Source organism: Phyllobates terribilis, unplaced genomic scaffold (assembly GCF_046119375.1).
Source record: "Phyllobates terribilis strain yellow unplaced genomic scaffold, ASM4611937v1 Scaffold_1__5_contigs__length_1240528914, whole genome shotgun sequence".
Taxonomy (NCBI): Eukaryota; Metazoa; Chordata; class Amphibia; order Anura; family Dendrobatidae; genus Phyllobates; species Phyllobates terribilis.
In genome coordinates, this window is record NW_027362761.1 from 238,351,180 (window position 1) to 238,367,054 (window position 15,875).

A 15,875-nucleotide genomic window follows, 5' to 3' on the forward strand; every position below is an offset into this window, starting at 1 on the left:
GGTGTTCGGCCACGCCAAACGGGTTTTTGTTCAGTGGTCAAATAAGGGGGTATTTTTGATGAGTGCAACTATTTACAAGGACAGTTTTTGGCTGCTCACAGTCCTCAGCCTACAAGTCTTTATACCCTTACGGGTAATTAAATGAACACATATTATTGACAGTTCACATAATAAATAACATAGGCATTACCCAACTGGGTAACTATTTACAATGTAGGCACTTTTGTACTTATTCCCTATACCTGGCAAGGATTTGGCCTAGTGGGCTGCGCGTGGATCTTTGTAGCACTGGGGTGTTACTAGTGTCTGTGCATGCACTCTCTTTTAACCTATCAGGTGTATGTGCTGGTAGATTATAAAACTGCCTCAATCTCTCTATGGGACTGGCAAGTGCACTGATTACTGGGCCTTCAGGCTCTGTTTCAAAGGGTGATCCTCTTCTTACTGGAGACTCTTCCTGTTCCTGAACAGGTTCTTCTAGGGCACTCACAGATTCTTCTTGTGGTTGATAGAAGTGTATTACTGGTATAATAACTGCTCCATCAAGTTGAGGCCAGTCCGCAGGGAAGTCCCCTAGAACTGTATGAAGTACATCTTCCTTGGGTTTCTCCGGTATTAAAAGAGGTGCTTCTTCCTCCGGTGTCTTCAGTAGACCTGGGCACAATTTCAAGTGGTCTCTTGAGACTGTTGCAGTTGTTTTACCTCTATCCTTGCTCATCAGGCAGGTTTTACTGTTGTCAAATCTGGAGTTTAGCATGGTGTAGGGCTCTCTTTCCCACTGGTCATCGAGCTTGTGACCTCTTCTTTTCCGCTTTAGCACTATTTCTCCAGGTGCCAAGGGTTCTGCTGGTGCATGCTTATTGTACTGTTCTTCTTGCCTTTCGCTCACCTTGTTTAGACTGTCTTCGACACAGGCCTGTACCTTCCTGTACTGCTCTTGCCGACTTGTGTCCCAATCTTCAGTGGACGTATCTGCAGCAGGTTCTACTACTCCGAGCTCCAGGTCCATGGGCAATTTTCCAGGTCTTGTTCTCATAAGGTACGCTGGGGTACAATTTGTAGAACTCACTGGTATGTGGTTATACAGGTCCACTAGGTCAGGTAGCTTTTCTGGCCACTGGTTCCTCTCTTCCAAAGGTAGGGTTTTAAGCAGGTCGATAACGATGTTGTTCATTTTCTCGCACATACCGTTGGTTTGTGGATGATATGGCGTAGTCCGGATCTTTTTGCATCCATACAGGTGCCAGAATTCCTTAAATAGCTCAGCTTCAAAAGCAGGGCCTTGATCTGTTAGCACCTTGTCCGGATATCCATGGGGTCTGCAGAAGTAGGCTTGGAATGTTCTTGCTGCAGTTTCTGCTGTCAGATCCTTGACAGGGGCTACCACCAGGAACGGGGAATAGTGATCCACCATGGTCAGGGCATAGGAGTAGCCTGATCTGCTGAGCGACAGTTTGACGTGATCCAGAGCGACAATCTCCAGGGGTTGGGTTGTTTTGATGGACTGCAAGGGTGCTTTCTGGCTGCCGTAGTCTTTCCTTCTGAGGCTACAGGGCCCACAATTCTGGCACCACCTTTCTATGGAACTCCACATTCCAACCCAATAGAATCGGTCCTTCAGCAGGGTTTCCAGCTTCTTCCAGCCAAAATGACCTGCTTGGTCATGGTAGGCCTCTAACACCATCTGGATATCTGTCCTAGGTCCAACAATCTGCCACACCATTTCATGGGTCTTGGGGTTGACATACCTTCTGCACAGCTTCTGTCTGTAGATGAACAGCCGGCTTCTCTCATTGCACAAGTGTTTGGCTTGTGGGGGAGCATTCTTCTTCAGGTGTGAACCTTCTTGGGTTATCAGTCTTTTGATGAGGCTGACAACTGGGTCACTGTCCTGGGTCTCCGTCCAGCTGTGATGAGGTAGAGGGTTTGGCCTCCTACCATGACATCTTCTGGAGGCATGTTGCTCGTGGACCATTCCATTTCTGAAGGAAAGCAGGTAGTTCAATTTCTTCGAGATCATCCACTTCATCCTCGATGTCTGACTGGTGGGGCATTCTTGACAAGGCATCAGCATCGGTATTCTTGTGACCTGCCCGGTACTTGATCGTGAACTGATAATTCGACAGTCCGGCCACCCAATGCTGTTCCATGGCTCCCAACCTGGCTGTCTCCAGGTGTGTCAAGGGATTATTGTCGGTAAAGGCTGTGAACTTAGTTGAGGCGAGGTAATGCTTGAATCTTTCAGTGATAGCCCAGACCAAGGCCAGGAACTCCAGCTTGAAGGAACTGTAATTCTCCGGGTTCCTCTCAGTAGGGCGAAGCTTCCTGCTGGCATACGCAATTACCTTTTCCCTGCCGTTTTGCTTCTGGGACAACACAGCTCCCAGTCCCTCGTTGCTGGCGTCGGTATACAACAGGAAAGGCTGGCTGTAGTCAGGGTAAGCCAGGATTTCTTCACCAGTTAGGACTTTCTTCATTGATGCAAAGGACTCAGTCTGCTCTTTGCCCCACTGGAATGGGGGACTTTTTCCTCTTTTTGACTGTCCTACCAGGAGATCTTGTAGAGGTGCTACCTTTTTGGTATAGTCCTTTATGAACCTCCTGTAGTACCCGACCAGTCCCAGGAATTGCCGTACTTCTTTGATGCTTCTCGGTTCAGGCCACTTCTGGATGGCAGTGACCTTCTCCAGGTCTGGTGCTACTCCCTCTGAGCTGACTACGTGTCCCAGGTACTGAACCTTCTGCTTGAGCAAGTGGCATTTAGAAGGTTTTATTTTCATCCCATACTGGGACAATGCTTCAAATACCTCTGCCAGGTGCTTCAGATGGTCTTCATACGTCCTTGAGTACACGATAACGTCATCCAGGTACAGCAGCACTGTCTCAAAGTTCCGGTGTCCTAAGCAACACTCCATCAGCCTCTGGAACGTTCCGGGGGCGTTGCAGAGCCCAAACAGCATACTGTTGAACTCGCATAATCCCATCGGGGTGGTGAAGGCTGTCTTCTCCCGGTCTTCCTCAGCAACAGCGACTTGTCAGTACCCGCTAGTGAGATCCAATGTAGAGAAATAATTGGCAGATTTTAGTGCAGCCAGGGATTCCTCTATGCGGGGCAAAGGGTATGCATCTTTATGTGTTATTCGATTAATTTGTCTATAATCTACACACATCCTCATGCTACCGTCCTTTTTCCTGACCAGGGCCAGGGGAGCTGCCCAGGGGCTACAGCTATCCCTTACTACCCCTGCCTTTTTCATGTCATGCAACATTTCTTTGGCTTTTTGGTAATGTGCTGGTGGTACGGGTCTGTAACGCTCCTTAATGGGAGGATGGTTACCGGTGGGTATGTGGTGTTGTACCCCTTTAACCATTCCAAAATCAAGTGGGTGTTTACTAAACACCTGTTCATATTCCTGAACCACTCTGTAAACACTGTGTTTCTGATGGACAGGAGTGGCGTCAATCCCAACATGGAGCTGTTGACACCATTCCTCCAGCTGAGCTTCGGAGTCATTGTCCTCCACTGTATCTGGTGGAGTCAAGGATTCCACTGTGTGTATGGCATCATTATTCACAGTATATAATCTGACAACAGTGGTGTACCGTGGCAATATAACTTCCTCCTCCCCACAATTTAGGAGGTGTACGGGTACCCTTCCATTGCGTACATCAACTACCCCTCTAGCAGTTAGGAGTGTAGGTCTGTGTTCTGAACTGATGGGCTCCACTACTGCCTGGTAGTACTGTCCCTTGAGACCGATTGCTGCCCTACACCAAATTAGCATTTCACTCATTGGAGGAATCACAATGGGTATCGGGTCTGTCACCTGTACATTACCAATCTCACCACCTGTTAGTTTTACCTGTTGCTGGTACAGGAGGGCGCGAATTTCTTTCTGTAGCACCTTCCTCTGCCCCGGTTTGGCAGTGTCAGCCATCTGTTGGAGTAAGAACAACACTTCTCCCAAACAGTTACCAACTACATTTGTACCAAGTATCATATACAAGTCTGTATCACCAGGGTTAGACTCCACTACAATCAGCCCTCGGTCCTTTAGTTCCGCTCTCCCCACCTTCACTGTCACGTCCTTAACCCCTACTAGGTTAAGAGGAAGGCCATTGGATGCATACACAGAGAGATTTGGGTCTGGCGGATGGAGTTCATCTAGGGGCAAGTACCTTTTGTAGAGGATGTCAGGTATGATGGTTACCAGCGACCCGGTGTCCAGTAGTGCAGGTGTTGCTATACCGTCCAGCACGATGGACAGGAAAGGTCTTCCTCCTACAAACCGGTGGTACCAGCTTGATGGGCCTGGTTGGTCTACTCCTGGGTGTCGGCCCTCGGCCCCAGGGTTTGCCCGTTTAAAGGACAGGTCTGGGTCGTATGGCCTGCCTTGTGGCAACGGTAGCAGACGAATTCTCTTTGAGGGCGATGTTGGTCATTGGTCCTCCCATGGGGTGGCGTTGTCCTCCTACGGGGTGGCGTTGTCCTCCTTCTTCTCCTCATTCAGGGGACATCCTCAGGACAGTCGGCGAGTAGGATCCTTCCTTCCGGCTCGGGCTCCGTCTGTAGCTGCAGGGTGCTCAGGACAGTGGCCAGGGTTTTACTCAGTTGATGCACTTCAGAGCGCAGGCTGTCCAGACTGCTAGGGGGCACTGTTTGCATTTTTGTTTCAGCCGTTAATGAAGGAGCAGTGGGTGCTACGGGCACTGGGGTGGCCCCACCCTGGTAACACTGGATAGCAGTATCTGATGGTTCCAGGGGCTGCAGACCCTTAATAGCCATGTCCTTCAGGGCGTCAAAGGTGGCATTTGGATGATCTAAGGCCCACCATCGTACGGTTCTGCTCTCCTCCTGGGACCTTAACCCCCGGATGAATTGTTCTGTCAGCATTTTATCCTCATCATGTATGCTGGCTGGACTAATCTGTTTCAGTGTCCGCAGTTCCTCTTGTAGATGCAGGCATAGTACCGGATACTGTCCTCAGGTTTCTGGGTACAGTGGTAGGACCTCATCCGGAGAGCTGTCTCAGTGTGGTTTTCAAAGACAGTTTGCAGTCTCTTAAATATAATGGATACTGATTCCTGGTCTGCGGCTGGCCAGGATTCAACTTCCGGCTCTGCGGCACCAGTCAATTGCCCCAGCACAACAGCGGCTCTCTGTTTACCAGTCATTGAGTACATATCCAGTACACCGCATATTTTCCTTTTGAATCATCCAGACAGGTTGCCTGGTTTGCCATCATACTGGGGAAGCCATTTTGCTCCGGGGATGTCCGGCAGGTCCATGGGTATCAATGGAGTCACCCCTGCTGGTGGGGCGGCCGCTCCGGCCTGAGCAGCGCCGGGTGCGAGTTGAACATCAGGAGCGTTAACTGGTGCTCTGGCGTCTTGCTGGTCGTTGGCCATGGTTGTGCCCCCCTAGTAAACCGTAGCCTACCTTCTCTTTCTTTCTCCGGTAGGCCGCAGCTCCGCAGACGACGGTCTCCTTCCAGGACCTGACGCTTCCTGGTCCTGCGTCAGAGCGCGAGGCGGGGCTTGAGTTTCTAACAGCTTCCAACAGTCACGCCTATCTGGTTCCCGCGGTTACGCCCCTCTTCTTCCCGCGCGGCAACGCGGTAATGGTGGCGATGTTCACTACAGTTAAAACACAGTTCAATACGGTACACAGTACCCGGTGGCAATGGGCACGAAATCCTGTTTGTGACGCCAGGAAGAGAGATGTGTTGCCCAGGGGGATATAGGGGACTCGGTACCCGGGCCTTTTACCTTGTTAAGGATGTCACGGCAGTCGGCTCCTGGGCCCTACTCTGGGGTCTCTCTTGAAAAGGGGTTTTAGTGTACAGTTTGTCTCGTGACGCCACTTGTGGTTTCCGGTAATAGTTAACGGCGCTGCTGCAGACCTCCGGGGGTGATGGGATGGCAGCTGGGATGTTTCTGCTCCCCACTGGCAGAGCGGGCCCCCGGGGCAGTGTAGGTGCAGATGGTGATGCTGGGCGTTGTAGTGCAGAAGAGATGGCGCAGCAGGAGTAACTGACAGAGACAGGAGATTCACTTCAGTACCTTTACTGGTGCGGATGTCAGGTACGGTCCAGGGTACTCGGTAGGAAGGGTGCACTTCTGAACTCTCCCCAGTGAGTGGGTATAAGGCCTCCTGGTCCGTTTCTCCCTCTCTCTAAGCTCCTCGCCAGCCTGCAACTGGGCCTAGCTCCTGTGTTGTGTCGTTCTCTCACCTGTCGCTTGGTAGTAGGACCTTTTTTTGTCAACCACTATCCCTGGACGCCGGGGCCTTCGTGGGTTCCTAGTCCTGTAAAGAGTTTAGCTTCAGGTTGACCAGGGATCTGTAATCCTCCTGGTATGCCGGTAATCCCTACTGGGTATAGAGGACCCTGTAGGCGCGGACCCGGTGTCCGGATTATGTCTTGGGGTGAGCCTGTGATGCTTTTCTGCCCCTTTAACTCCTCTCTCCTCTCCTCTTTGCCTCTGGCCACACTCGGGGCCCTCAGAACACAGCAACTCACGTGCTGCTTCTTCACTGGTCTAAGTGCCAGCACACTGTCTCACTGAACTGAACTGCCTAGCTCCACCCTCCATATATATATCCCTAACAGGCTCCCTCTGGTGGTATGAGGTGGAAGGGTGGAGGTGTTTGTTTGTAGTGAGGGCCTCTTGTGGAGAAGTCCATCCATGCACCCTTTTGTGTCCTGTGGTACCTGTAGTATAACAGGGTGCCAAATCCCCACCAACGGTTGTTTCTGCTGGACCACTGCCATCTTATATGTCAGCTCAAGAGGCTGAACTGTATGATCTGACCAAAGCCTGCAAGTGCGCAGAGAGTCGAGTGACCAATATCTACACGAACTCGAGGTATGGATTCGGGATTGCCCACGACTTTGGCCTGATATGGGCCCTGAGGGGCTACAAGTCAGCCAGTGGAGCTCCAAACTGGATTGCAGCGGCAGTGAGAAGTCTGCTAGAAGCTCTGAAGTTAACTAGGCAAGTGGCTGTGATCAAAATTATGGCCCATGGGAAACTGAATTCGGAGGAAGCCAAGGGGAATCATCTGACTGACATTACAGCAAAAGCAGCAGCTATGAAACCAATATTTCCAGAGGAAGCAGAGGTGTCGGGGGGTACGGAGGTGTTTGTGCTCACCAGAAGTCAGAGACAATGAGGGGATGAGGAAGAAATGAAAATGAGAAATTTGGGGTTGGAAGATGAAGAGGAGCCAAGACTGGAAGAGAATCCGGCACACAGGACGTTTAGCGGACCGGTAGAATGTGGTAACAGAAGAAGAAAAACAAGGATGGATCGGACGGGGAGGAATGCTTTGTAATGACGGAATCTGGAGAGTGGGAAGAAGAATATGTCTACCAAGAGCACTGTATCGTGCAGTGGTTCAGTGGGCTCATGGAAAGGTACATAAAGGGAAGAATCAGATGATTTCAGCTATTAATAAGCTCTATATTGCACCCGAGATCTCAGTTCTTGCTACAAACTATACTAGGAGCTGTGAGATTTTTAACACTTGTAATCCCAGAAGAACAGAACATGTGCCAAAGAAGAAACTGGCAAAGTCACAGTATCCTTTCCAGAGAATCCAAATTGATCATATGCAATTACCCAAGAGTGGAAGATATAAATATGTTCTGGTGGTGGTGGATATGTTTCCCGGCTGGACAGAAGCATACCCAGTAGCCAACATGACTGCTAGAACTACAGTGAAAAGGCTTCTGGCAGAACTTATCTGCAGATTCGGGATTCCAGAAGTGATTGAAAGTGATCAAGGACCCGCCTTCACTGCAGAAGTTACAAAATCAATCTGGTAGATGATTGGGGCGGATTTGGGCCTGCATACTCCTTATCATCCTCAAAGTAGCGGCAAAGTTGAAAGGATGAATGGCACTTTGAAAAACAAAATTCTTAAAGCCAGTAAAGAATTGTCACTTCCATGACCAGAGGTGCTGCCTATTGACCTATACTCAGTCCGAAATACCCCGAGACAACCCACAGGGCTCACACCATATGAGATCTTGTTTGGGGGGTCACCTAGAATGGGTCGATATTACCCACAGCAGCTTAGTTCAGGGAATGATAAGCTTGTGAATTTTGTTGTCGGACTTGCTAAAGAGTTAAAACTAACACATGCTACAGTGTACTCTTCTATTCCAGACTCTGATCTTGAACCAGGTACTCATAGCTCCCAGCCTGGAGATTTTATCTGGATAAAGAATCACGTGCGAGGCACACTGGATGCCAGATTTGAAGGGCCCTACCAAGTGTTGCTTACATCACCTATGGCTGTGAAGGTCGAAGGCCGAACATCATGGGTCCACGCATCCCATTACAAGAAGGCGGTCTCAGACCCACAACCCTGATGTTCCTTTTTCTGATGACGGTAGCTATGGGGGAAGCCTTTGTTATGGCAACACGTGCATTCCAAGCAATTATTACTAAAGAGAATGATATTCCAGTTTTCTGGTATAACACTTCCTTGAATGTGGTGACTTTACAATTTGATTACTGTGGGATAGTATCTTGTAAGGGGTATCAGAGATTGAGTAGTGCCTGGTTAAGAGCTTTGTGGGTGGACGCTGACCAATATATCTGTCTCACTGACAATTACAGGAGACAAAAATGTGATTACTGGGGTGCTGTTGGGTTGAACACAGGTGACTAGGACTGGGGATACAAACCACTATCTGCTAAGGACAAAAAGGATAATAACGGGAAATCTTTGATTGACTGTTTCAAACTACTAAAAAGACCATTTAAACCTGGGTGTAGGGTTATAGGTACATGTAATGGGTTGACTATCACCATAGAGAACCCTACAGAGCAAGATGGAGGAATATACAGTATATATATATTAGGATCCTGGAGTGAAGGAAGGATGGGAGGTATGGGAAAGTTCAAATTGGCCAGTATTCCTAATAAAGTGGGTCCGAAGATAAACCCATTAGCCCCTCGGCACCACAGGATGGAAGGTATGGTAGCCATAGCCAATCCCGCTTATGAGGATACCCTAACCATAGAAACATGATTTTCAGATCATAACTGGTGGTTAGAATGGATGAAGTATACAGCAACCCAACATAACTATAGTGATTGTTATGTATGTTCAAAGGCAAGGCCACATTTGGGTACAGTCCCTCTAATTTTCCCAGAGGAGGTGCAAAGGTGTCTCTTGGATATGTATACCAACAGGACTTCAAATTCCAGTGTCTGCATCCCCTGGAGAACAAAATATTTCATTACTGCCGGAATATAAAGTTCCAGACAGGGAATAATCATTTACCCAGGAAATTACACTTGTTTCCAAAATACCTGGGGGAGTGGGAATTTCTTAGGGAATTTTACACAAGGTTACTGTGGGAATTACAGTACTATAGAGGGTACAGAGGCCCAGGACCAGAAACAATCTCTGAGTGATGTGTACTGGATTTGTGGTGACACGAAGATTAGGACTAGACTGGAGGGCAAATGGACTGGGGAATGTGCCTTAACTAAAGCAATAATGTCTGTTTACCTTATATCTGAGTCCCAGGAATCCAAAGGGGAAATAAAGGCTGCGTTTGCAGGTACATATAGGGCCAAGAGAGAAGTTAACCCCAAAGGCAGTTTTGCCCCACATATATATATATATATTGATGTTCTCGGAGTGGGTAGGGGGGTGCCAGACGAATTCAAGGCCTGAGACCAAGTGAAGGCGGGATTTGAGTCCATAATACCCATAATAACCGTTAACAAGAATGTAGATTGGATAAATTACATATATTATAACCAACAAAGATTTGTCAATTACACCAAAGATGCCTTACAAGGGATAGCTGACCAACTAGCAACCACATCTACCATGGCCTTCCAAAACAGAATAGCTCTGGATATGTTACCTGCAGAAAAAGGAGGGGTATGCAAAATGATAGGTGAGCATTGTTGTACCTATATCCCAGACAATACCGGACCCACAGGGAAAGTTACTAAGGCTCTCAAAAAATTTACAGATTTAAGTGAAGAACTGGAAAGGAATTCAGGTGTGACTGATCCCAGGGATAAATATTTTTCTAGGATGAGAGATTGGAAGAGTTGGTTAATCCAAGGGGGAATTATTTTACTAAGTGTGATAATTCTAATTAGTGTATTGCTGATCTGTGTGATTCCCTATGTCAAGAGGTTAATTGCCAAAACAGTAGATGCAGCAGTACCTGTCAGCATCTTGTCCGAGGAATCTAATAAAGAGGCCTATGAACAAACAGTTCCCCTTAGAACAAAGGTGTTGTACCAGAGAGATTACCGGAAGTAAATGGGTTTGTAAAGTTAATATCGATATTTCTGTATTAGGGGTGGCCCTCGATTACCCAGTCATTAGATCTTTTAGAGTCTCCATCCCTTTCCTGTAGGTCTCTGTTTGAGTTAGATTTAGGAAACGTCGGTGGGTCCGTCTAAAAGGGACGGGGCGCCCGCCACATCGTAGGGTTCCAGAATAGTCTTAACATAGGGTCAATTCCTTCTCCCTCTCTGATTTTTAGCATATGGATATTAAAAGCAAATAATTGATTTTAGGGGGGTCTGTCAAGGTAAATTATGTATATTATAGAAAATCAATTAGTTTCTTTTAATAGATTACCTAATCAGTGTGAATTAATATAGAGATGGTGGAATAATCTATGTGTATGTATGTATGCAAATGTGTATATGCACATAGTTATATATTCATTAACAATTAACATAATCCAACAGTTTCTGTTCTTATTGTAGGCATGAACAACTAAATGATTTCCTGGGAATGACGTATGCATGTGCATGGCTGATAACAGAGATTCATGTCGAGTTGGCAAAGATGGCGCTGAGAGACGACTTCACCTCTCCCATCAGAATTCCTAAGGCGTTACTGAGGCCAAGAGATACATGGATGAGCAAATTGCAGTGTGCCAAGTTATCAGAGAAAGCAATGAATTTTACTGATCCCACCTAGGAGTAGAATACTATATAACCCCATGTCTACGTAATAAAGTATGCCATTTTGCGTGGTTCAGTCTCTGAGTGAAGTTTTTCGACCAGATTAGCAAATTTGGTTGATTAGCTTCTTTGCATGCACTCGGACGGTTAAGGGGACGGTTGCAAACAACTTTATTAATTAATGGAAAGCAACCGAACCCGGGGTCCGCGATGCAGCCTGGAAGACTGCGGCCGAACACCTTCCGGGTAAGAAGGTAAAACAACCAACTAATATATAAATCCCTCCAGTGCACACCGGGACGGGAAAAGGGATTCGCACTATCTCCGTTAACTGCGCGAGAGATGTGCGACAAATAATGTAGCCGTAGCCCTGTTAACTGCACAGAGGCTACGCAGCAGGTGCTAGGAAGTGTGTGTGACTCACGCCGGCGTGTACGTGCTCCAAGCCGGTGTGCTACCGGACTGCGGAGTAACTCTCCATGTGACTAACAGGCGATACCAGGGATATGGAGCCCGCAGTCTGCTCGGGGTGTATAGCGACCCCCTTGACGGAGCCAGACTGTCAAACGGAAACTACCTGCCTCCCTACAGCTAAGACTGCCTATCCCCAGCTAAAAAAGTTGAAGAAACCAGCTTCCAAAAGTGCAAATATTTATTGAAGCAAATCCACGCAGTTTAAAAATTTCCAAATTACATCGGGGAATCTCACATGGAAAAAACGCACCGCGTTTCGAACACAGAGCTGTGTTCTTTGTCAAAGCTGACATGCATATGACACTCTATAGTATTATATCCAATAACAACCAATCAGATCGATATACTTGGTCACATGAGAGTGTGAACAGGGTGCATAATTAGTGTGAGCCAATCACATAAAATGGAAAAAACAATAAAACCATTGTAGAGAGAAAGAACAAGAAAAGAGTTAAAATTCATTTTAACATAGAGTGTTACATGAAATAGATAAAATAAAGTGACAGAAACATGAAGTAGAATCAATAATGAAACATGATTTCACGGCGTGCATTAAGTCTCTCCATCATTGGCCAATCTAGTTATGGCCTATTGGGAGGAAGGTTATCTTTACAGTACTGATAATCCTGGTTTGGTATGGCAGGTACATAGATGACCTACTGTTCGTTTGGTCAGGCGATGTGTCTGCCATACCCGACTTTGTGCAATATTTAGATGTCAATCATTGCAATCTGACATTTACGCATAGGGTTGAAATTTCTACCATTTCATTTCTGGATTTGAATTTGCGGGGCATCCCAGATCGACACATATTGACTAGTACTTACTGTAAACCACAGTCTGGAAATACTATTTTGCATGCAAGTAGTAGTCATCCGCCCCACACCATTAAAGCATTACCTGTGGGTGAATTCACACGTGTTGCAAGGAATTGCAATGATGAAAACACTCTATCTACAGAACTTACACATACATGGTCCAAACTTTCAGAAAGGGGGTATCCTAAATGGACCCTGAGTAGAGCCAAACATATAATCAAACACAAGAGACACCAAAATTTGGGACCACGTATTGTTCACAATAATTCTAATAGAATAGTCCTGTCATTGCAGTATAGCCCTCAGTTTAATATAATCAAATCTATTTTTTTCAAACACATATCCATTTTGTATGAGGATGCAACTTTATCTAAAATTTTACAATCCAATTGCTCTGTAGTAGCAAGGAGAGATGTCACTATTGGCAACATCGTTTCACCGTCTTTTTTCTCCTCTAATAATTTAAAAAGTAATACTTGGCTAAATTACTCTGGTTTCTATAAGTGCGGCCATAATAGATGTCGGACATGCAAATATACATCAGCTACTAAAGAATTTTTCAATTATAACCACACAGAAACTTTCAAAATCAAAGGACACATAAATTGTAACAGCACGAATGTGGTTTATATAATTCTATGCAAAATTTGTGATCTTATATATGTGGGTTGCACAACAAGAAATCTTAAAGTTCGCATTTCAGAACATTTAACTGATATATCTTCTCTTTCTAGTACCAACCGTAATATTTCACATGCCTCTAGGCATTTTATTCAATTTCACCAGAGATCGTGCAGTTCTCTACAGGTCATTGGTATAGAGAGGGTTAAACCTGCACATCGAGGAGGAGATTCCAGACACCGTTTACTCACCAGAGAAGCATTCTGGATTTACAACCTTGGATCCCGCTTCCCAGACGGACTCAATGCACGCCGTGAAATCATGTTTCATTATTGATTCTACTTCATGTTTCTGTCACTTTATTTTATCTATTTCATGTAACACTCTATGTTAAAATGAATTTTAACTCTTTTTTTGTTCTTTCTCTCCATAATGGTTTTATTGTTTTTTCCATTTTATGTGATTGGCTCACACTAATTATGCACCCTGTTCACACTCTCATGTGACCAAGTATATCGATCTGATTGGTTGTTATTGGATATAATACTATAGAGTGTCATATGCATGTCAGCTTTGACAAAGAACACAGCTCTGTGTTTGAAACGCGTTGCGTTTTTTCCATGTGAGATTCCCCGATGTAATTTGGAAATTTTTAAACTGCGTGGATTTGCTTCAATAAATATTTGCACTTTTGGAAGCTGGTTTCCTCAACTTTTTTTCATGCAAACACGTGAGGCCACACGTACCCGTGCTTCCTTCCAAAGCCTACAGCAATCAGGTGAGCTGAATCTACTTTCCTCTTTTATCCCCAGCTAAACCTGCCTGTCCGAAGCTATGTCTGCCTAAGCGACCTGTGCTAAACAGCCAAGCGAACTCTGGCATCGGCAGGTCACGGAAAGAGCAGCTAGAGAGCACGTGGAGCCCAAACAGACAAGCGTCCACGCAGGAACACAACCTTAGCTCAATGATCAGAGCGCGCCACCATGCTTGTGGGCGGGCTATTTAAAGACTAAGCCCTGCCCACCGTCGCATTATTGGTCGCACTACTGATGACATTACCCATGGCCAATCAGGTGGTACCAGGTCACCGGGTCAGCTGACACCAAAGCACCAATCACGGTCCGCCATGTCACGGGCATTCTCAGTGCAGTGCATCCAGGACTTCGGCTGTAGCAGCCCTTGTTCCCCTCCACAACCTATGCTTAACACTACAAAGACCCGAGGGACAGCCTGTACTTCTCGTGCACTGGCTAGGTGTTGGGACTGATGGCGATGCTGAGCAGCATCTGCCCTGGCTGGATCAGACTGGGAGACCACAGATGATTCTGACCCAATTTCAGGTCCAGCAACCGCCTAACACGGACATCTTTAACTTGGAGGAGAGCAGTTACCTAGTGTATCTTAAATTGGTGAAACTTGCAGATTGCACAGCATTTTATGGTGACAGGTTCCCTTTAGGATAATTTTCATATTGTTGTTATTCAGTTAACAATATTACAAAATCTGTTAAAAATGAATTACATGGCAAGATGCACAACAGCACAAGACCACTGCCGTCAATCATTGGGTTCAGCCAAGGTAGATGGCACAAGATCACTCATAATTAAGCCTTGGGAATGAAGTCTACATTGAGTGAATGACATCTATTGATACAATGGAAAAGAAAGAAAAAAACTGCACTATTCAGACTGCATACCTTACTTGTGATCAGAGGATATTTAGACTGCAGCTGGCCAACGTCGTGACAGGCGAAGGAAGTGTATCCTGAATTCAATGTGAAGTAGATGAAGGTGGCACTCTGACACACGGTAAGTGCAATGAAAAAGACTTTATTCTTGAGGCATGTGGTTAAAACATGGAGCCGGGGAAGCAGGGATCAATGGCCATTTCACGTCTCCTGTCATCCATGAGGATCCCCACCTCTCCGGCTCCATGTTTTAACCACATGCCTCAAGAATAAAGTTTTTTCCATTGCACTTACCGTGTGTCAGAGTGCCACCTTCATCTACTTCACATTGACATCTCTAGCTAATCAGAAGAAATAGGAAAAAAGATGTAGTATGATTATAGCATCCAGATTGTAGTCTATGACTATGGGATCATGCTAGCTGAGCTGTTCACAGATATCTCACCATTCAGTTCTATGCTGTGTATCCCCTTTACTCTTCTCAGAAGCCTTGCACAAGCACTCTTAATTAATGATGAGCGAGTGTGCTTGCCACTGCTCGATACTCGATCGACCATCCAGGTGCACGGGTACGCGCATTACTCGATCAAGTATCGCAGGTACTCGAGCGCTGTGCTGGAGTTCCCGCCCCGCATGTTTGGCGCTTGTTAGACAGCCAATAAACCTGTGGGGATTGCTTGACATACATGGTAATGCTGTAGCCATGTTGGATACCGGCATCACTGTGAATGGCCAGCTGCATCGCGTCATGGGGTCTTATATAAGACCCGGAGACACGATGCTCGGCACACTGTCCTCAGGAAGCAGTTCTGTGTGAGTTGTTATCAGAGGGAGAGTTTATTTTAGAGCAGGAATTTAGGCAATGTTTAATATTGCTATCTCAGTACTTGTACCCCCCCCCCATTCCTAACCCAGTAGTCAAAAGTAAAAAACACACACAAAGAAAAGTCCTTTAATTGAAAAAATCACTCACAATCACATGGTTTTGGGGTTGATGCCAGCTGTGTAATGTCCGCTGACATCAAGCACAGGGGTTAGTAATGGAGAGGAGTCTGTCAAACACCCCCATTATTAACCCCATAGTCAAAAGTAAAAAACACACAGACACAGAGAAAAGTCCTCTAATTGTAAAAATCACTCCCCGACAATTACTCTCATTTACCCATTTATTACCATAAAAATAAAGGTAAACCACGGGGTCCGCCTTAAAACCATAATAAGGAGATCCCACGATGATCCCAAGCTCTGCTACATCTGGATGCTGTGCTGAGCAGTGACATCAGTAACATGATCACTCACCGCGGCAGCCGGAACAC

At 46.2% G+C, this 15,875-nt stretch overlaps 1 protein-coding gene across 2 annotated transcripts in view; it reads right to left on the reverse strand.

Annotated features, from left to right (window-relative positions):
- The window catches only part of LOC141255734 (uncharacterized), a 971,797-nt gene that overhangs the window by 269,206 nt on the left and 686,716 nt on the right, over positions 1–15,875 (reverse strand). The gene's annotated exons all lie outside the window — the stretch shown is intronic.